A 22,033-nucleotide genomic window follows, 5' to 3' on the forward strand; every position below is an offset into this window, starting at 1 on the left:
AGGTAATAGGTTCCTACAAACTATACTAAATTTCAACAATACAGCTTTCAAACTCTATTTTTAAAATGGCTGTGTCAGACAGACAGATGAACGGACGGACTGGATGAAACTTTAAGGATATCCTGTTTTCTATATTCATGATGTTCTATGATAAAAATCCGGAACACGGAGATTTGCAGAAGAACAAAAGCGACCGACATAAAGAATTAGCAAGCTGAAGTGGCAATGGGCAGGTCATGTCTGTCGCAGAACCGACGGCCGATGGGGCAGACGTGTTCTGGAGTGGAGACTGCGTACCTGTAAGCGCAGTGTGGGACGACCTCCAGCCCGCTGGACCGATGATCTGAAGAAGGTGGTGGGGAGCGAGTGGAAGGCGGAGGAGATCGTATAGCTCCAATAAGTTGCGTTCCCGGCATCAAACCCCTCGAGTAGGAGGCGGACGTCTTAACCACCAGGCATCTATATATCATGGCATTATAATAAGATGCCGAATGCATGGTGTCCCCATCGTCGGTTACATATCCGGTGCCACCAATAAAACATGCAAATATATGCCAGTGAGATATGCGAGCCACTCTCACCCATGGGAATAAGACTTCTTTCAATTTTTATCCATGCATCTATTCTCTGGTACATGGAATAGGTCGATATTAGATGTGGAAACTGGACGCTTTCTTGGATTCAAATGTACGTGACTCAAATTTTAATGTTTTGAAGCACAGAATTCTAAAAACCATAAGTTTTTAGAATTCTGTGCCTCAAAAAGAAAAAGGAACCCTTATTGCTTAAAACTATAAAAAGAATATAATACAGGAAAGATTTACAAACAAAGGGCGACCTTATCACTATAGTGATCTCTTCCCGGCAACCCATATAACTTATAGGATCACTTCATTGTCTGTCTGTCTGTCTATCTGTCTGTCCATCTTCCGTGTCTGTCAAGAAAACCTATAGAGTACTTCCCGTTGACCTAGAATCATGAAATTTGCCAGGCAGGTCTTACAGCACAAGTACAGGACGACATCAAACGTATCGCAGGAAGCAACTAAATTCAGGCATAAAATCGTGGCGTGTGGAAGTCCCTACTAAGAGACCTATCTATGTCCAGCTGTGGGCAGTGGGCGTCTATCGGTTGTTAATGATGATGAATGAACCTCTGACGAAAAATTTGACTTTAATATCAATACTAACTTATTTCACCTTACAAATATTTTTCATTTATAAAAGTTTCCATATTTTAAAACATCCTTTTAGTTCTCAAAGGACACGATGCCGCGAAAATATGTAAAAATTCAAAAGTGCTATCAGCCTTATGATCATAAGACAGATGAAGAGCGCTGATCTCCCGAAACGGATATTGAATGGTGTATGAGAGAAATTGAGGTTTCAACACTGATATACTAAAATTGTAAGAAATTCAGTTTACGAAAAAAAGTAAGCGATGCTTAAGTACTTAAAAGTGTTTTCCTAGCTTGCTCCCCAGCGCTTTTCATACAAACTTAGTTTAATTCTTATTATTGCCTCACTTACTCAAATCTTTTGCTTTTAATTTAAAAAAAATACTTGATTTTAATATTTAAAATTGAATATTATCATAATTAACAGCACGCTTATACTGTTATTCATGGTTAAGTCAGTGCTTCATATTCAACCTAAATTCAATGCAAAAAAGTTAAAAAAATAAGTGACACGTCATCTGAATGGTCGCCTAAAGAAGCCTCTATCTATGACTATAAATTTCAGTGTTAGTAATGTTTGGTTGGTATTTTATTAAATACATAGCTCCATAAGGCATCTTACTAGAAAGTGGTTAAAAATTAGAGTCACGGAAGATATAATCAAAATCATCAGGAAAAATCTTCAATCATCTGAACTAACTTGTGTAGGATTTTTTTCATCTGGCTTAATTGCGTATCTTCATCTTTTCATGTATCAACGGGCTTTAAATATATTCGTATAGAACGTAACAGATAAGCTCTCTCTAGAATTTTCTAGCCATATAAGAATCTTTAGACGATGCAGATACGTAAATAGAATAGTTTCAATACATTGGCGGCGTTCTTTGACGAAGGCTTATAGGTAAATAGCCCCGTCGATCTATAGCATTTACCCGGCTAAGTTTGGTGTGGGCTTCTTCTCAGATTAGGGCGCGTAATCAGTTTAAAACTTAACTTTCAAACCCTCGTAGGTTTAGTTTTAAGTTTACTACTAAACTTAAAAATCTAAATAAAACTTAAAAATACTGCTGTAAATTGTCAAAAAGCTACAACAAGTGCGAGTCAGACTCGCGCACCGAGGGTTCCGTACTCGGGTAATTTACTGGCATTTAGCACGATAGAGCAAAAACTATTTAGTAAGTATAAAAATAAATAAATAAATTGTTTAAGAATATACAGGTAAAGCCCTTTTATGATACCCCATTTGGTTATCTTACTTTGAAAAACGAAACACATTATAATTTTTTTTAACGATATAACCACAAATTCACGGTTTTCGAATTTATTCCTTTACTTGTGCTATAAGACCTACCTACCTGCTAAATTTCATGATTCTAGGTCAACGCGAAGTACCCTATAGGTTTTCTTGACAGACACGACGGACAGACAAACAGACAGACAGACATACATACAGACAGACAACAAAGTGATCCTATAAGGGTCCTTTTGAGGTACGGAACCCTAAAAAGCAAAGAAAGAGAAATAAAGAATTATGTTAAAGCCTAACACAAAGTCGTCAATGTGTGTCAAATTCCCTCGCGAGACTTATAGCATCAAGAGAAGTGGTTCCGTAATCTAGTTCGCTCAGCGAGAGCGTGGAATGTTCCCGATTATATTTTCCCTTCACGCGACACTAAACGTGCAGGAACCTCTCAGACTGCGAGGTGTAAACAATTTACGACTCACGAACTTATGAAATGTTGAGAAAAATCCAGATTGTGTGAGGCGCTTAAGTGGAAACAACAGGATGAAAATATTTAACATCCATACATATTTTTACGACCGCGCTGGCGCAGTGGTGAGCGCTGTGGTCTTATTAGTGGGAGGTCTCGGTTTCGATTCCCGGCAGGGGTTAGAATTTTATAATGTCTGGTCTGGTCTGGTGGGAGGCTTTGGCCGTGGCTAGTTACCACCCTACTGGCATAGCTGTGCGGCCAAGCGATTTAGCGTTCCGGTACGATGCCGGGTAGAAACCAAAGAGGTTTTTTTTTTTTATTCACTATAGGCAAGCGCTTGACCACAATCACACCTGATGGAAAGTGATGATGTGGTCTAAGATGGGACGCGCTTACCTAGAAGGTGCCTATTCACTCTTGTTTTAAAGTTACCCGGATTGTAATTGGTAGGAAACACAGATCGCGGGAGAGTATTTATAAAATTTATTTTTGTATTTTTAGTATAAGGTATTGGGTTTAATAAAAACTGCCATATCCCTTCCAGGTGTGGCACTACTAAAAGCTATTAAACAAAATAAGTAGAGAAATCCCTTCCAGGCTAGCCCGCTTCCATCTTAGACTGCAACATGACTGACCAACCAGGTGAGATTGCAGTCAAGAGCTAACATGTATTTAAAAAAAAACGTGAAAAATCAGCCATACCCAGCCAGAAAATAAATAGGTTAAGAAGTTGGCCTCCTATTCGGAGGGTCCAGAGTCGGCTTACTGTCTCTCCTTATACTGTGACTGTATCACGCGTGTTTTCGCACAAGAAAGAAACCTCTAGAAGCAAATAAAATGGCGATTCAATCAAAATGGCGTAACAGCCACATGCGCCGCGCCCTCGACGTGCCTGCCGGTTTACGGCTGGCACTAAAACAATCATTAATACGCATTTTATTACAACAGACCTGCTCTATGTATTATTCTGGAAACTTCTCGAAGGATTTCTCTCTCTGCTGTTAGCACCCTCTGTTTTTAAACCCCGACCCAAAAAGAGGTGTGTTATAAGTTTGACATGAGTATCTGTGTATCAATGTATCTGTGTATCTGTCTGTAGCATCGTAGCTCCTAAACTAATGAACGGATTTTAATTTAGTTTTTTCGTTTGAAAGGTGGCTTGATCGAGATTGTTCTTAGCTATAATCCCAGAAAATCAGTTCAGCCGTTTGAAAGTTATCAGCTCTTTTCTAATTACTGAAACCTTCACTTGTCGGGGGTGTTATTAGGCAAGCGCCATCGTTAATCTCCAAAAATACATTAATGACAAGTGTAAATTAAAAATTTATAACACCCCCGACAAGTGAAGGTTACAGTAGGGTACTAGAAAAGAGCTGATAACTTTCAAACGGCTGAACCGATTTTCTTGGATTGTATTGTAGCTAAACACTCTCGATCAAGCCCACCTTTCAAACAAAAAACTAAATTAAAATCGGTTCATAAGCTTAGGAGCTACGATGCCACAGACAGATACACAGATACATATGTCAAACTTATAACACCCCTCTTTATAGGTCGGGGGTTAAAAACAGTAAATAACAAAAATAGAAGTACAATAATTGCCGACGTTATCGCTTTGAAGCGTTTGGACATGTCAGATTTCATCAACTTTCATTTCTAATTTATAACCATTCAATGCACAGCTTTGGCCTGAGTAGCAAGTCGTTCTAGGAAGTAGACAAATAACCTTTTAAAGGTTGTCTATATTCTATACTTGTGTTAAGTGAACGAATAACCAATTTGGATTTGTAATTCCAAAAACTGGCACAAGCCGAGGGCCTCAATGCTAGAATAACTACATTCATGTAGCTATTAAGTAAATACCTCTGCAGCGATCTAGCAAAATTGGGAAGAAATCTCAGTGTTTGCGTCACTAGAATAAGCCTGATATAGGCATAGAGTTGTCTTATAACATCTAGAGCAGGAATCTCCCGTAAAATGGACTTCACTCGTCTTGGACATCAGCGATATGTTGGTGATAGACCTGTAGAAAAGACATAGTGACTCTGTCAATAATGTAACTATTATGAAGCAACTCTAACTATAACGCTTATGTGAACAGCAAGACATTTAGTGTGGGGTCTGTGTGAGTAATATGAGATTTGACACCTCACCAACGTTGATAGAATTCAGAGTAAAATGGATTTATATGACTAATTTTAAATCAAGATTTCAATATCATTAATTTAACGTCGCAAGGTTTCCGCTTGGAGCGCTGACTATAGTTATTTGGACGAACTTGAGCTTTAAAACACGGATGTTAAAGCCCATTTTACTTTAACACCAAAATGTTTCGATGCTCGAATTATATAGTTTGTGAGATTAAAAATTTCATATCAAGGCTTTTGAGCGGTTTGAGAGTGTACAGTGTCTTAAATGCATCGCCACATTAGCGTGCATCCATGAACAAGTAATTGAGTAGAACACCGGACTAACCCAACGCTCTACCAGAATCGATACTCTGGAACAAGTCTTAGTCTTACGGCTATATAATAACAGTGAAAGAGATATGTATTTTTTTTAATGCCAAGCTTACATCACATTTGATGGATTCCCAACGAGTCACACCCACAGCTACAATGTGACTCCTTGGGAATTACAATGGATTTGCGATCAATTGATTCGGGTCTTTTTGCTTCTCTAAGAGTATGCCATCTCAGTGGGTGTTGGTATAAGGAAAGGGCGATTTGGCTCGAACCGGGCCAGTCAAATTTTATCAGGCCAAGCTTTTAATGGCTTTTCGTTACAGTTTTATTATTCAATTATAGGTCTTGATGTTTTGTTTGTACGAAATAGAGCATGGGCTCTTAGGATCGCATAAAAAATAAAATAGAGTGGCTTGGAAGCTGCTTGATATAATACGACTAAAACAAAACGCACTCAATTTTTAGGATTCCGTAGCTCAAAAGGTAAAAAGGAACCCTTATAGGATCACTTTGTTGTCCGTCGTGTCTCTCAAGAAAATCTATTTCCCGTTGACCTAGAATCATGAAATTTGGTAGGTAGGGTCGGTCTTATAGCACAAGTAAAGGACATCCAACAAGCGTGAATTTGTAGTTACATCACAACTTTTTTTGAAATAATTTACTAAGTCACATTAATTTGCAGTGCACATTCTGCAAATCGACTTTGCTAGCGAAAGTTAAACGACTTTACCGTCACTCATAACTCGGATTTGAGAAATGGGTTCCTGATTTGCATCTCAATTATTCGCGACTCTCATCGAGTAAAGTGTTGAGTTTAACTCGAGTTACCATCATGAACCTAAAGAAGCTAAGTAAACCTGCGACCAAAAATCAGTTATGGATTGCTTTCTTCGACTCTCTACTACAATACAAGTTAAACATGAAGGGTTCCGTAGCGTCGTACAAAAAATACTGAACATATCATGGCGGCCATTTTTTATTTTTTATTATTTGTTGCTGTTGTGGCAATTCTCACATTCTGTAACAACTATCTATTACGGTTCACGAGATACAGCTCGCTGACAGACAGACAGATGGACGGACAGCGGAGGCTTAGAGTACTGAACCCTAAATAGAAAAACATTATCTTCCCGGTTTTCTCGTAATATCCCTACCTATTCAGTGCAAATAGTTGCCACAATTAACGAATTTTAATCCCTAAAGCTAAATCGTTAAGAGTTACAATCGAATGCAAACTTTTATCGAATAAAAAGCTAAAGAGCCGTATTATGATGTGCAAAGATAGCTTTATGTACAAACATAACGAACAAGATTAAAATTCATATCGCAACAAACTAAATTATGTATAAGCCCAATAGACTTGTTTTTATTAAGCCATGTCTTTGCGAACATAACTCGCATACTCGTTTCAGGATAGTGATGTGAAAAATATTATGAATAATATTGTATGTCGATAAAATGTATATCTATGATAAAATAATTAAATTAATAAAGGTGAGCTGTTTTGTAATTTATTTTCTTTGACAAGTTTGCCTTTGTTTTACCAAAATAGTAAAGTACCTAAGGCGTAACGCAATAATTTCAAAGAGATATGGCATTTCACCGTTTAAGCAATCTCCGACTCTTACGTTGACTTACGGGCATCAATGTCTTACCGTTATCACCGCTTTTTTATGTGAATATTTACTTACTAAATACCTACCTTCCAGATGAATGACATTCGATGTAAGAAGTTGTGTTTCTTTTTGTGAAATTCATGTTATCATTCAAAATTATCGATAAATCGACTCGCGTATAGAACATCCCTCAGCCGTTATATAGCCAAAGGGACTAAGGAAGGGGCAAAACATTAAAACGGCACATTTGGCGTTTTTATTGAAGACGATAAGAATGTAGGGGCCCTGGGATGCAGTTACACGCGGCTATGGGGGAAGCTGACGACATTTATGACGACATTCGGTTTTTTGGAGGATTCAAAAAAATTTGCTCTGACCCAAAAATTTTCTAAAGAGCTTTGTACACATTGGCCCACACACTCAGCCAATGCACTTGGCGAACGTGTACAGGATCACATGTAGTATCTATGTTTGCCGAATTAGGACTTCTTTTAGAAGCAATTTTATAACCCCGGACCCGAAAAGAGAGGTGTTATAAGTTTGACGTGTGTATCTGTGTATCTGTCTGTGGCATCGTAGCTCCTAAACTAATGAATTGATTTTAATTTAGTTTTTTTTTTTTGTTTGAAAGGTGGCTTGATTGAGACTGTTCTTAGCTATAATCCAAGAAAATCGGTTCGGCCGTTTGAAAGTTATCAGCTCTTTTCTAGTTACTGTAACCTTCACTTGTCGGGGGTGGTATAAATTTTTAATTTATACTTGTTTGAAAAATATAATTATACATTTTATTTTAATGTTTCAATGTGGTTTTTGGGTCTAATCTAAATTCCTCATGAAATATAAATACGAATAAATAAAATTTCCTCGATATTAGTATTTAATTTTCATCAGAAACTGTAATTAGTTTTTCTGCAGGTTTTTTAACTTCGTGGAAAATCACGATGTCCAATACATAATTCCATTATGTAATTTTTGTTTTGTTTATTAACATAGTTTATTTTAAAATCAAGTTTATTTTTAGACTCGTACGTGACCGATTTTTCTCTGGTTCCGGTCACTTCAATGCGCAAACTAAAACTGAAAGCCTACTGACTATCGCTATACTATTAATAAGTGATGATGCAGTCATGCAAAATAACTGAAAATGTGCTATCCTGGAGGATTTTTTATTTCTATCATAATATCATTATAATACAGATACTTATTTTTCAAGCTCCTTGAGCTTATCATTTTTTTCATGGCAATTTGGATAAATTGGCGTGGCGAGAAATAGGATATAGATGAAAAAATTAAAACTCCCACATAAAAATTTTGGAATCTAAAAATTAAGACCTTATGCTTATTAATTACTAGCTGATGCCCGCGACTTCGTTCGCGTGGATGTAGTTTTTTAAGAATGCCGTGGGAACTCTTTGATTTTCCGGGATAAAAAGTAACCTATGTGCTAATCCAGAGTATAATCTATCTCCATTCTAAATTTCAGCCCAATCCGTCCAGTAGTTTTTGCGTGAAGGAGTAACAAACATACACACACACATACAAACATTCGCCTTTATAATATTAAATGTGATTTTATTGGTATATATTTTTTTGCATTTTTGCTATAATAATGGATTTATCATTGTTTGGCAGACTGGAACATACCATTGAGAACATTGGGTATAGAGAATTTGTAGGCATGTAGGTTTCCTAGCAATGAATGCCGTTTGGCGTTAGACGATTTAAACCCCAATTCAATTGACATTAGACGTTCAAGTTTGGCCATTCAGTTTATCGCGTTGTTATCGCGATAATTATGACATTGTTCGGCATTGTAGCCGCAATATAAAATAAGTCATAATTAACTAACCATTACAAGTGCGTGCCTCTGATCAATTTTTTTTTTATTTACAGACTAGCGCTTGGCTGCAATCAGACCTGCTAGCAAGTAATGATGCAGCCTAAGATGGAGCGCGCTTGCCTAGAAGTTGCCTATTCTTGACTTGAAGGTACCCATGATATTTCGAACACCGAACCCTCCTAATAGGTTGCCGTAGTCTTAACCAGTATTCCATAACCACTTCAATAAAACCAGGAATGTTCTAATTTACCTACAACAAACAACCTCACAACCAACAAAATCCAGCTTCGCAGTAAAGCACATAAACTTCTTACATCATAGACTACCACGCTCGTAAACGAACGTTACATAAACAGGTATATAAAGCTCTACGGAACACGTAGCGCTACGCCGTAGATAAGCTACGGATAGGTATGAGGAGATGCTACGAAAATACTTGTAGCTTACCTAGCTAAGTTTCAGTAATATTGTGAGGCTAGAATGGTTAAGGAATTCATGCATCGCGGGAAGTCACTTGAGTAAAACTCAGTGTAAAATGAAGTGCAGCCAAGAAGCATCGTCTTATTAGGGTTCCGTTTTCAAGAAAGAACCTTTAGGGCGATTACGCACTGCATCCGATCCGAATCCGTGAAAATAAGTTCCGAAGTAGTCATTGAACTATTTGTATGGTAGCTTATGTACTAGCTCCGACTTCCGTCATCCGAGTACTCTCGGACAACCTTTACGCGTTGAACCTGTGCTCTTCTCGTAGGTTTTGGTAGGACATTCCAATGATTCGATATAAATATTCAAATAATAAATCTAGTGGACCATTTACATCACTGGCCGTAATAAATACCTACACATCAGCGAGCCATTCAGGAAAACTTGCAAGAACGCCTTTTCTAAAGACCCCCTTTCACACGCCGACAAGCCTTTAGAAAGTCTTTAAGGTTATAAACAGTTTGTATGCTAAACTTTGATGGTTAAGCTATAAATAGGTTCACAATAAATAGTTAATGAATCCAAGTTTATCTTGTATGATAGGTTATTGGTTTTTATTCCATGATCAGTTGGTCTTTGACTGCGGCCTCACTTGGTTCACGTGATGATGCAGTCTATAAAGAAGTCTTTGATTTTTCCTGATAAAAGGAACCTCGTAATATCCCTCCTTTATGTACTCCTATATCTATCAAAACAAGTGTAAATTAAAAATTCATAACCCCTCAAACAAAAAAAACTAAATTAAAATCGGTTCATTCGTTTAGGATCTACGACGCCATAGACAGATACACGTCAAGCTTATAACACCCCTCTTTTTGGGTCGGGGGTTAAAAATTAGTCGCGTGTTAGTATTTTAGTCGCAACTTGAGTGGTACGATTACACATCACATCTCTCTCATCTCATTTCACAGAGTGATTGTTAATGTGCTACTGGTAATGGTGGGTAAGTGCCGACTGAATTATTGAAAACGACTTGAAAGGATTTACTTTTGACGACCTACATGGTACTGTGGTGGACGCCGCGGTTTTTAGTCCTGGGTTCGATTCCCGACAGATACTATTTGACGACCGCCCTGGCCGCAGTAGTAAGCGCTGTGGTCTTAGTAGTGGGAGAACCCGGGATTTTTAGGGTTCCGTACCTCAAAAGGAAAAACGGAACCGTTATAGGATAACTTTGTTATCTGTCTGTCCGTCTGTCTGTCTATCCGTTCGTCCGTCGTGTCTGTCAAGAAAACCTATAGGGTACTTCCCGTTGACCTAGAATCATGAAATTAGGCAGGTAGGTAGGTCTTATAGCACAAGTATAGGAACAGATCCGAAAACCTTGAATTTGTGGTTACAGAATTAAAAAAAAATTAAAATGTGTTTCAATTTTCAAAGTAAGATAACTATACCAAGTGGGATATCATATGAAAGGGCTTTACCTGTTTATTCCAAAACAGATTGTTATTTATTTTTGTGAATAATAGTTTTTTGATTTATCGTGCAAAATGTCGGAAAAATTACTCGGTACGCGAGTCTGACTCGCAATTGGTCAGTTTTTTTTATTCAGATAAAAGATAGCACTCAATTGCGATCTCACCCGAGCATCGAACCCGGGTTTCCCACTACTACCACTGCACTTACCACTGCGCCAGGCAAGCCATCAGGAGTAAATGAAGCTTAACTTTGATATTGTTCACATCACAATAAAGCAAAGCGTTTGATAACCTCAGTTTATAACTTAATCGATGTAAAAGAAAAGTGCTTTTCCTTGTTGCGATCTTTAATCGAAAAAAATTCTATTCACCAAGTTTGCCATAATGTGCTATTGAGTTGAGCTTAGCGCAAAGACGGGCTTTGATCGTTGGCCTTATTGTTTTTAATTTCAGCATTGTACTCAAAAGTTTTTCATTGAAATTGAGGCAATTTATTACAATATTTTTGACGTAAAAACTTCTTTAGCGCGTTGGGCTATTTTGTGATGGTTAAAAACTTCAAGGTCGCGTAAGTAACATGCTAATGTTACTAAGTGCCCCTAGGTGTAAAAAATCGGTCAAATACAAGTCAGACTCACACAAAAAGGGTTCCATACCATCATACAGAAAATAGTTTTTTATTTATTTTTATGATGTAACCACAAATTCATGGTTTTCGGATTTTTCAGTTTAATTGTGCTATAGGACATTGCTACATTCTGCCGAATTTCATGATTCTAGGTCAGCAGAAAGAAGCCTATAAGTTTGATTCACTTTATGGATCTTAACAAACACGACAGACATTCAGACAAATAGACAGACAGACAGACAACAAAGTGATCCTATAAGGGTTTATTTTTATTCTCTAGAGATACGGAACCCTAAAAATAAACGAGTGTTAATAGGTTTAGCTTACGAATTATAAAATTTAAATTATTGACAGTTACTATAGTTAATTTGAAAATCCAAAAAAAAACAACAACTGTTATTTCATAGTTTTATATTTCGTTTCCGTCGACAGTTCTCACTGACGATATGCGGATGGTACGGAACCTTCCGTGTACGAGACCGACTCAAACTTGACCAACTTTTTATTTATTTTAATGTGAAAGAAATCGTGAATAATCATGTTATTGAAACCCAGCCCGAAAAGATAGTAAAATATTATTGATAAGAATTCACATTATTCTTATTAGTTTTTTGATTTCCCCGAGGGGAAAAACTCCCAAAAAGTATTCGGTCACGCACTTAAAACATACTCTTACGAATTTAGTATTTATTGCGGGCCCTAAGGGCGGCCCTAGAGACTCGCCACCTAATAAATTTTATACAAAGAAATCGAAAAAGGTTTTATTCGTTTCTGTTTTAAGAGAAGGCCATAAAAATAGAAGCAGACTTTCGAAGGATATTCGGTCGCCTCTAGATAATTTGCTATCTAAACTTAACGATTATTGAAGACCTTTGAGACGCAGACATGCTACAAAATATTTTAAAATCTAAAAATGGTTCATTTTAGTCATTTTTAGAGGCTGTTGCTATGGTAACAGCTACGTAAAAATAGTAAATGAGGCCTTATTTACACGAAAAAACAGTTACAAATAGAACAAATGTATTCCCAAGTATCTGTTCACACGTCAATGCTTTAGATACTTGAGAATACATTGCTATGCCATCATTCTTAATATCATAAATGGGAAAGTGTATTTGTTTGTTGGTTTTTCCTTCAATTACGCCGCAACGGAGCAACGGATTTTTTGCATGGATATAGTAAAGGACATGGAGAGTGACTTTTTACCCCGAAAAATCAAAAAATCCACGCCAACGAAGGCGCAAGCATCAGCTAGTTTTAAACACGGACGGAAGCAACATTGGGTTTGCTTGGTTATGGCTGAACCTGTGTTTTGCCTGGGAGTCTGGTTTGATACGAGTAAGTTTTCTTAGCACGACTTTTTTGTCTTGTCTAATGTCTGCGCTGACACCAGTATCGGTGCTCGCACACAGGTGAGATAAGGTTATACTCCTCTAGGGAGAGTACCCACTCATTACTAGTTCTGGACCTCGCATACATTGACTCCATACATTGACTCCTCATGATTTAGGCACGCATACTGATGACCCTAGGGTCTTGAGACCGCTCGTCCATTACTACCCAAATATTGACCGTCATGTTATTTTTTAGGCCTACCTCAAAAGGAAAAAGGTACCCTTATAGGGGCACTTCGTTTTCTGTATTTCTGTCTATCTGGCTTGTCTGTTAAAAAAAGTTATAGAGTACCTTCCATTGACTTGTACTTGACTGTTTTTTAGGGTTCCGTACCTCAAAAGGAAAAACGGAACCTTTATAGGATCACTTTGTTGTCTGTCTGTCTGTCTGTCTGTCTGTCTGTCTGTCTATCTGTCTGTCTGTCGTCTGTTTGTCTGTTTGTCCGTCTGTCTGTCAAGAAACCTATAGGGTACTTCCCGTTGACCAAAAATCCTGTTTTTGGTCAACGGGATAACGTCTGTTATCCTGTAATAAATAAATCAGAAAACCTCGATAGCTCAACGGTTGAGGAGCGGACTGAATTCCGCAAGGTCAGCAGTTCAAACCTCACCCGTTGCACTATTGTCGTACCCACTCCTGGCACAAGCTTTACGCTTAGTTGGAGGGGAAAGGGGAGTATTAGTCATGATTAGCATGGCTAATATTCTTTTAAAATAAACAACAAAATCAGAAAACTGTGAATTTGTGGTTACATCATAGAAAAAAAATTAAGACTTGTTTCAATTTTCAACGTTAGATAACTATACCAAGTGGGGTATGATATGAAAGGGCTTTACCTATACATTTTAAAACAGATTTTATTTATTTTTATGTGTAATAGTTTTTGATTTATCGTGCAAAATGTGGAATAAATGTGAAATATCGTGGAAAAAATACCCGAGAATGGAACCCTCGGTGTGCGAGTCTGACTCGCATTTGGCCGGTTTTTTTTATTACAAAACTAGTGACCCGCCCCGGCTTCACGCGGGCAGCTTGAGAGGAACTAATTCACTGCACTTACAGTATTTTTGTGTAACTTTAACTACTTATTTACGCAGCGCAAGCCCAAAAGCTCTCAGATAACACGATTTTTTCAGGATACCAGTAGTTTTTACAACTTTTCGTTATGGCTTGCCAGTGAATAGGTTCCAACCTACCCTGGCAAACCCAGTAGAGGTCGGCGCTTAAAGGCCATAATTATAAATTCCCTCTCCAATATCGTCGAAAATCATGGAATCCGTGGCTCATGTTAGCCCGATCCGAAGACCCTTGTCAAGAAGGGCTTAGGCTCTTACACCAGGGTTTAAGCCTTTTGTATGATTTACCTTGCGCTCAGCGAATCCTTCTCAAAGGGTCGCCACTTACTACAATAGCTATCACGCGCAGAGGTCCAAGCCTATTTTCCCCTAGGACCAAGATATACTAACAGCGTAAAAAGTAGGATACATCTATACTAATATTACAAAGAGGTAGAGTTTGTAAGTTAGTTTGTAGGAAGCAATCTCTGGCACTACTGAACCGATTTTGATACTTAAAAAAAAAAAAGAATATTAGCCTTGCTAATCATGACTAATACTCCCCTTTCCCCTCCAATTAACAGGGCTCTCTCCGTCACTCGTTTCATACAGTCGTAGTTCCAATTTTATTTGAATATTAAGCAACCAAAGTCCATGAAATTTTGCAGACATATTCTAGAAACTAATATCTGTGTCTGTGGTGTTTTAGATTTTTCTAAAAATATGTAGTTTTAAAATTACAGGGGCTCAAAGATTTGTATGAAATTTTCAAGACCGCGTAACTTTGAAACCGAATATTTTAACAGAAATCTGGAAAACCACAGACATAGATATTAGTTTCTAGAATATGTCTGCAAAATTTCATGGTCTTTGGTTGCTTAATATTCAAATGAAATTGCAACTACGATTGTATGAAACGGGTGGAAACGAGTGACGGAGAGAGCCCTCTTAAGATTAAAGTGCAACGGCGGAATTTGAACCGCTGACCTTTCAGTATTCAGTCCGCTTCTCAAACGTTGAGCTATCGAGGCTCAAATTAGATCATAGATCCGAATTACTCGTATACCTATTGGCGAATCTATTTATACCTTATTTATCAAAATCGGCTAAATAGTTTAGGTGTTACGGCGAAACATATAATAGATTGCTAAAATCATAACCCTTCCTTTTGGTTTGGCCGTAGTTGGGTAAAAAAACCTCCGTAAAAATATGAAACTAATAAAGTTGCAAGGCTGTAAGCAGCGGATTTATATAAGAACGCAATAGGCCTTACAAGGTGGGTAGCGAAATTAATTTTGTTTATGCAGAATTTTACGAGAAATTCCCCCAGCTCGACATTAAAGGGATATTTTTAAGGCGGGATTAACTGAAGACTGGGGGGGATTTGGGCGGAATTCAGGAGATACTTTACAGTCTTGATCTACATTGTGAAGCTAGCTTATCGGAATTTTACAAGTTTAAAAGTAGGTTAGTAAGTACAGCAGTTCTGCTGAATTTCTAGCTGGCTCTTTTTTGTAGAACTGCTTTCCGAACCGGTGGCAGAGTAACAGATGTTTTTTTTAAATTTAGATACAAGTTAGCCCTCACACTTGGTGGTAAGTGATGATGCAGTGTAAGATGCCTGGAAGTGCTAAGTCACATACTCCTTCGGTTTCTACACGGCATACCGGAACGCTTAAATTGCTTGGCAGTACGGCTTTGCCATTAAGGTGGTAACTAGCCACGGCCGAAGCCTCTCAGACCAGACCAGAAATTTAGAAATTATAAAAATTCAAACCTCTGCCGGGAATAGAACCCGGGACCTCCCATTAATACGTCCAAAGGTGGCCGTCAAAATGATTTTTGAATTTTGTTATCTCAGACTCAACTGAACTAACTGGTGTTGTGAACAGTTCTGAGTTATACGTCTATGTTCAAAATATTTTCCGGCATAAAAAGTAGCCTATGCCACTCTGCAGATCTTTAACTACCAGGCAAAAAATCACGTACATCGGTTACTCAGTTGCGACGTGATTGAAGGACAAAAACACACACTTTCGCATTTATAATATGGATAGCGATACACGTCTTGAAAAGTAGGTATAATAAATTAATCATACAACGTCTTTAAACTACGGTTTAGACTTCAAGGCATTTATTACCTTAAAAGCTGCTTACAGCTTCAGATTTTCTCGCATATTAAACGTAGTCTGTACAATGTTTGTCGTGGAAAACGGTTTCATATTAAAATGATGCGCTGCGTTCGGATAATCCGCATCCAATTATCTCTGTCGGCGTCGTCTGGGGGATTAGATAATACTAAGCGGTGATACAATACTCTATATTATGTACCGTCAAATCATTAACACGCCGAATTCGTGGGTAACGGAGCTAAGGTACGGCCGAGAAAAAGACCTAGAAATAACTCGTGTGCACCTAATTTAATGTTGAAATTTGATAATTTACTGATAACAGAGTTCCTCTACGCGACACCAGGATCTCTGCTTAGACAATAGGAAGAAAAACCAGCCAAGTGCGAGTCAGACTCGCGCGCTGAGGGTTCCTTACTTGGGTATTTTTTCCGACATTTTGCACGATCAATCAAAAACTATTTTGCATAAAAATCTGTTTAAAATGTACAGATAAAGCCCTTTCATATGATACCCCACTTGGTATAGTTATCTTACTTTGAAAATTGAAACACATTTAATTTTTTTTTTGATGATGTTATCACAAATTGTGATATTCACTTGGGGGCCATGCCCGAAAATCAGCGCTGCAGTCGACCGACTGCAGCAATAAGCTGAGGCAGCGCCCCGTTCGGCCAAGATAGACATTAAGCTAGTATTAAGAAGTGGGTGCCTGGGTCTTGGGGGACCAGGGAGCATGGACACTGGTCGGCTCCTTGGTTCTCCAGGGACTACGACACCCTACCTGTCTGTATTTGTAAATTTGGCTGAATAAAAGGTTTTTATTATTATTATTATTATTATTAAATTCAAGATTTTCAGATTTATTCCTTTACTTGTGCTAGAAGACCTACCTACCTGCAAAATTTCATGATTCTAGGTCAACGGGAAGTACTCTAAAGGTTTTCTTGACAGACACGACGGACGGCCGGATGGACGGACGGACAGACAGACAACAAAGTGATCCTATAAGGGTTCTGTTTTTCCTTTTGAGGTACTGAACCCTAAAAATGACCAGGACAACCTAATTAAGAGCAAGACAACACATCTGTCGGAAAGATTTTGAACATAGACGTATAACTCAAAACTGTTCACAACACCAGTTAGTTCAGTTGAGTCCACGAGATATTGTTTCCTATGTCAGTGAGTCGAGTGGACTCAGTACACGAAGCAGTAAGATCCCGAACAAGAATATTCTCTTCAAAAAGCGAAACATTCGCAAATTAAAATATTCATCCCCCACCTTTGATTCCTCGTTTGCGCCTCATAAATAATTCAAGCCGCGCACCCTTTCGACTCCGCTTATTTTCGCACGGCGGGGGATTTTTCACTCATTATTTTGGAAATTTTTAGGAATCACATTTATACGTGCTCCATTTATTTGATGTGCAATGTTTCGGTGCCATTCAATTTCTTGTACGAGGTTTTTACTAAAGGGATTTTTTAACCGACTTCGAAAAAGGAGGAGGTTCTCAATTCGTCGGAATCATTTTTTTATATTGAATCCCCAATAGCTTAGCGATGGAGAGATGCTTGAAGTTTCTCTACGGGATCAAATCAGAAATGAGGACATCCGGAGGATAGCCAGAGTGACCGACATAGCTCAACGGGTTGCAAAGCTGAAATGGCAATGGGTGGAGCACATAGATTAAAAGCCGATGAGAAAAGACGCTGGGGTCCCAAAGGTTAAAATGGAGGTTAAAAGCATAAGTTGGAAAAACCCCCTACAAGGTGGACAGACGACATCATACTTCCTGGTCGAAGGAGCCGCTGGATTCAGGCGGCGCGCAAGATAGTGGTGGCGTTTCCAAGTCTCTACAAAGGAACCTATTTCGGTTGATGATGATGGTGAATAGCTCATCGTATCATAATCCATTGCTGGCCCACTACTGAGCATGAGTCTCGTCTCAGAGTGAGAAGGGTTTTGGCCAAAGTCTGCCAAATAAGATTGACGGAGTTCAAGCAACTTTGAGAATATTGTGGAAAACTCTCAGGCATGCAGGCGCGATATTTACCTTCACCGTATCACAAGAGATATTATTTAATTAGGACACCGAAGACCGAAGCTTTTAAACACTACACTATTTACCACTCTTATCATCAAAATATAACAATAATTACTACCTATATGAAACGAAAAACAATCATAAATGCCAATAATTTACGTAATTTATCGATATTACAGAAATCGATTACAAATATCGATATGCGAATGGACTGCAATCGCTCGACTCGATTTAAATAACGTTCAAGTTGACATATTTATGGCAGGAAATAACAGGCTTTCGGAAATAAGGGAACTGTTTGCGTTAATGGAATTTTAATGCATTTAAACTAGGTACTAGCGATAGTAATGTTATGCGGGTAAAGGTATGTCCACACTAACGCCAAGCGCGTAGTTGTAGGTGCCAGCGTGGGAATGAGTTGCTTAACAGCTTTGATAGTTCTTATAAGTTAAGTGAATTTGTAAAGTGGTGATGATAAAAAGAATATCCGGCTGAGATTGTTGTGAGCTCTTCTCAGACCTGGGCGCGTTTGGAACCCTCGTAGCTTTAATTTTAAGTTTACGTCATTAATTATCACCACTATATCTACCAATTACACATCTACAAATCTAACAATTCTGACTATCAAAAGGCGTACCTTCTTTGAATAAATGATTTTGATTGATTGATTTGATTTGACTCTACACAGATAGGTATACTCTGTAAGTGAGATTGAATTGGTTTCTTTAATGGCATGAGTACCACTTCCAAAACTAAGAGACACATCTTCGGCGATTCAAACCTCTCAAAAGCCTTGCTATTTAAATTATGCAAATATTGGATTCGAATTGGATTCCTCTCGTAATCTAAACAGAATCTTAATTCAGGTGGTCTAACTTAAAAGTACTTAAAGCTAACTTTTGGAGTCATCTGGTAACGAGTTGGTACTTCATTGTTACTTAGTGATAGGGCATGTTCGCACAGGAGAGAAAACCCGCTAAGTTTGACGCCTAAAATAAGTACCTTGCTCAAATTTCGGCACTTGGTATTGAGTGAACCGTGATGGCTTAGTAGTCAAAAGGACTCCGGGCGCAACACCCAGGAAAACAGGTTCAAATTTTTTAGTGTTTAAGCAGTTAAATACCACTTGCTTTAACGGTGAAGGAAAATGATGAGGACATGCCTAAGATTTCTTTGTAATGTTTTCAAAGATATTTGAAGTCTATCAATCCACACTTGGCTAGCATTGCGGACTGTGGCCTAAGCCCTTCTTCCTTCCTTCCTTTGTGGCCTTCATAGACGAGACCCACGCTCTTAAGTGAGCCGATAATGACAAATATGACCTCGATGTGAAATATGAAATGAACCCGAAGAAAAATTTTGCTCGCATTTTCGCTTATTTGGTTTCTAAATCAATATAACTGTTTGCTCACTTTCGCATATTTATTCACACGACGCGCGGCGACTTTTTTCTCCAGTGTAAATAGACCCTTATTTTAATTTCTCAAGTCTGGTAAAGTCGGAGGAGTTTTCTTATCAGTTAAACGTATCTTTGTCCTCAGCATCTTAATCCTGTGTTGTTAAAATAACTTAGCAAATAAACAAAGTAGGTACTTACTTACCTATTCAAGTTGTTTAAGAAACTAAAAGAATAATTTACATTAGAGTTTGTCTTCGTCTATGCCAAACTTTGCCAGACATATTTTTCGTTGGGACTACGATTAAAAGTTTTTTTTTTTAAATTCAGATACAGGTTAGCCCTTGAATGCAATCTCACCTGGTGGTAAATGATGATGCAGTCTAACCTGGAAGGGGTATGGCAATTTTTATTAAACACACACCCCTTTGGTGTCTACACGGCATCGTATCGAAACCGCTAAATCACTTGGCGACACGACTTTGTCGGTAGAGTGGTAACTAGCCACGGCCGAACCAGACCAGATCCCAGTAAATTTCCAAACCCCTGCTGGGAATCGAACACGGGACCTTGCACTAATAAGTGCACAGCGCTTACCACTGCGCCTGGGTGGTCATCAATTTGTAATCGTATCGTCGAATTAAAACACAGTGCGAGCCTCAACTGCTCATTCATCACAATTAGCGAGCGAGACACAGCTCGGGGAAAAAACACACAACATTAACCGCCCGCAGATGTTTAATGGTGTTTGTACAGCCCGCGTTATTTATAGCCAACTCCGCGCTGGCTTTAAGACATTTTCGAGAAAAACAATTTATATTCTTCGCCGGGCTGCGAACGAACCTATAGTTGGAGAGGTGGTGGACAATTTATATTCTTCGCCGGGCTGCGAACGAACCTATAGTTGGAGAGGTGGTGGACAATTTATATTCTTCGCCGGGCTGCGAACGAACCTATAGTTGGAGAGGTGGTGGACAATTTTGTTGAGGTGCTTGATAAGTTTGATTGATGGTACGCGAGCAGCGAGTGGGCTCGACCGTAACAGAAGGAAGATTTTCCTTCAACTGGGTGTCATGCTTTGTGTCTTTTAACTTGTATAATTAATATAAATAGTACTTCGTTAATACTTTGTTAGTGTGATTCAGGCTTCATTTTCATTTTAGATTGAATTGAAGATACTTGTGGTGCTATCTAGTGAGATCGTTGTGAATTGTTTTCTGTCTAAGATTCATATTGTGTCATTGCTGATTCTTGTCGTGTGAGTGTGAGAAGCGTCATATCACAGCAACTCATTTACTTATAATATAAGTATATTTTGCCACTTGCCATACTCTTGAGAAAGAGAATCATAAACTTTAAGCTTTTATCAAGCATCTCGTCAAAACTATCCAGCAGCTCTCAGAGTGGTAGTGTGGGAGGCGCGTCCATTTTCAAGTGCATTACTTTGTTACAAGTGAATATAAACTTCTAGTATGGGCAATAATATGAATTGTCTTAATATTCACGGTCTTGTTTTGATATTCACTTTGCATAAAATAAAATTTAACTACCTCTAATTTATTTTAAAAGGATTTTGATATTCCATCATCATCATCATCCGAACCTATCGCCAGCCCACTACTGAGCAAAGGTCTTTTTTTCGAATGATATTTTATACCATAGGAAATGTCGTTGGGCTGCGTCTAATCTCTCTCCGATCGTGTCAGATTTCCGTCCCATCGGCCTATGATAGTGAGAAAATCGACGGCGCATTGTTGGTTAGTCTCCGATAAAATTGGCCGTCGTAGCCGCAATTTGGTCAAGAGATACAGAACCCTAAAAATGAATTTGAATTGTTTATTTTGAACTGCGCCTGAGTTGTTACATTTTCACGGCTACACCGCCGCAGATGAGAAGCTGCATTGTGCTCTAGAGACGGGCACGACTGAGGTCTGTAGAGCGTACTTTTGTCTTTGCTCAGAAGCGTTCTAGCGTACAAGTCTATCTTGTTTTTGTGTTGTACTCTTTGACATAAAGTCGGAGCAAAATCAACACTTCTGGCGTCGTGTCGCGAGTGTTACATACTTCCAAAACGAGCACCTAAACAAACATCAGTAACAAGTAGAGTACTTTAAAAGAGTAAAGGGAACTTATTTTCTCGTGCCTTTCGCTACAAAGCACATAGAAGCAGATTTAGGGAAGGCTTAGTTTAAGCCTCAATATTTGACAGTAAACAACCACACAAGCGCTCAGATTGTTCTAGCAAGTACCTAGTCGTATTGCGAGCACAAATTCCCAGCTTCCTGGCAGGTGGCAGGGGGCACGTGCAAGCCGATTCCCAAACATGGCCTATAAATCGTATTCTTCGGAGCCCAGATTATCCGAGCCTCGTTCGATATTAATTGCAACTTGCAACGACAACTGGAATGCTACTAAACGTGATTATATGCTCTATTTTTATTGGTATAGAGCTCAAATTACAAACTCCCCGATTAAATGTATAAGGATAAGGACACAATGAGAAAAGAAGCCGCGGCGTTTTTCAAACGTCATTTTGTTGCATCATAGATAATTAATGGTAGTATCGTAAACTCTTATTTTTACAATAAATAAGTTTTTTATCGATATATATACAAGAACAACAATGACCCCACAAATGAGTCTGCTATTTTACCTTAGTTGTTATTTCTA

General features: G+C 38.4%; 1 long non-coding RNA gene across 1 annotated transcript; it reads left to right on the plus strand.

The window, feature by feature from the left end:
* The first annotated feature begins 215 nt into the window (after nt 1-215).
* Nucleotides 216-21,107, plus strand: LOC123876094. Its single transcript, XR_006798256.1, has 3 exons — nt 216-366; nt 2,933-2,937; nt 21,096-21,107. It is a non-coding gene; the product is annotated as an uncharacterized LOC123876094 (long non-coding RNA).
* The last annotated feature ends 926 nt before the right edge of the window (nt 21,108-22,033 follow it).

Source organism: Maniola jurtina, chromosome 21 (genome assembly GCF_905333055.1).
Source record: "Maniola jurtina chromosome 21, ilManJurt1.1, whole genome shotgun sequence".
NCBI lineage: Eukaryota > Metazoa > Arthropoda > Insecta > Lepidoptera > Nymphalidae > Maniola > Maniola jurtina.